Source organism: Gossypium raimondii, chromosome 12 (genome assembly GCF_025698545.1).
Source record: "Gossypium raimondii isolate GPD5lz chromosome 12, ASM2569854v1, whole genome shotgun sequence".
Taxonomy (NCBI): domain Eukaryota; kingdom Viridiplantae; phylum Streptophyta; class Magnoliopsida; order Malvales; family Malvaceae; genus Gossypium; species Gossypium raimondii.
This window is the reverse complement of record NC_068576.1, coordinates 33,577,875-33,579,046: the sequence shown is the minus strand read 5'-3', so window position 1 is coordinate 33,579,046 and position 1,172 is coordinate 33,577,875. Positions and strand designations below refer to the sequence as shown.

The following is a 1,172-nucleotide window of genomic DNA, read 5'->3' as shown; positions in this document are numbered from 1 at the left end:
ATTGCCGATGATAGGGATTGATGCATTAGACAATAAGCTGTGCCACTTTTCAGTGTGTTAAACCCAGGAATTAGAAGGCCATATAGTAAGGGAACCTAGTTTGAATTGAAACCAGTGATGTTTCAAATGCTACAAACGGAGGGCCGATTTAGTGGTATGCCCACGGAAGATCCACTTCTCCACCTTCGATTGTTTATGGAGGTAAGTGATTTATTCAAGATAGATGGTGTGACTGAAGATGCACTAAGGTTGAAGTTGTTTCCATAGTCGTTGTGAGATCAAGCACGATCATGGCTCAATTCATTGCCACCAAGTTCCATATCTACATGGCAAGAATTAGCATAGAGATTTTTGGTTAAGTATTTCCCACCTAGCAAAAACGCTAAGTTGAGGAACGAGATCACAACTTTCCAACAATTAGATGATGAGTCTTTGTATGAGGCTTGGGAGCAATTCAATGAGTTACTTCGTAAGTGTCCTCATCATGAGATTCCTCACTGTATCCCGTTGGAGACATTCTATAATGGTCTAAATGCACATACAAGATTGATGGTAGATGCTTCTGCGAATGGTGCAATTTTGTCTAAGTCTTATAATGAGTCTTATGAGATCATTGAGAGGATCGCGAGTAATAACTATCAACGGCCAACAAATTGAACAGCTTCAGGAAGACGTATAGTCGGAGTTCATGAAGTTGACTCCTTCACTCATTATCAGCTCAGGTATCGTCTATTTCCTCTATGTTTAACCGCTAATAGGACTAATAATTTTGTAGTTCAGCCACCAAGTCTGTTTGAAATAGTTTCTTGTGTGTACTATGGGGAAGGTCATTCTTTTGAGAATTGTCCATCAAATCCTGAGTCAGTGTACTATGTGGGGAACCAATATCAAAATAGGAGTGGACAATGACCCCAGTCCAACTTCTACAATCCTTCATGGCATAATCATCCTAACGTTTCTTGGAACAACCAAGGAAATGGACCGAACAAAAATTTATTACAGCAAAGACCCAACCAATTTCAAGGGTTTAATCAACAAGCTTCAAAACCACCTCAAGATGAGGCATCAAATAGTTTAGAGAACTTGTTGAAAGTTTACATGGCAAAGAATGACGCTTTGATCCAAAGCCAAGCAAGAACACTAAAAAATTTGGAAACCGAATGGGTCAGTTA

The 1,172-nt window shown here is 39.5% G+C and overlaps 1 non-coding gene across 1 annotated transcript; it reads right to left on the bottom strand.

Annotated features, from left to right (window-relative positions):
- Positions 1–384: 384 nt before the first annotated feature.
- LOC128035822 (small nucleolar RNA R71) lies at positions 385–491 on the bottom strand. The gene has a single exon (XR_008192369.1). It is a non-coding gene; the product is annotated as a small nucleolar RNA R71 (small nucleolar RNA).
- Between the last annotated feature and the right edge of the window lie 681 nt (positions 492–1,172).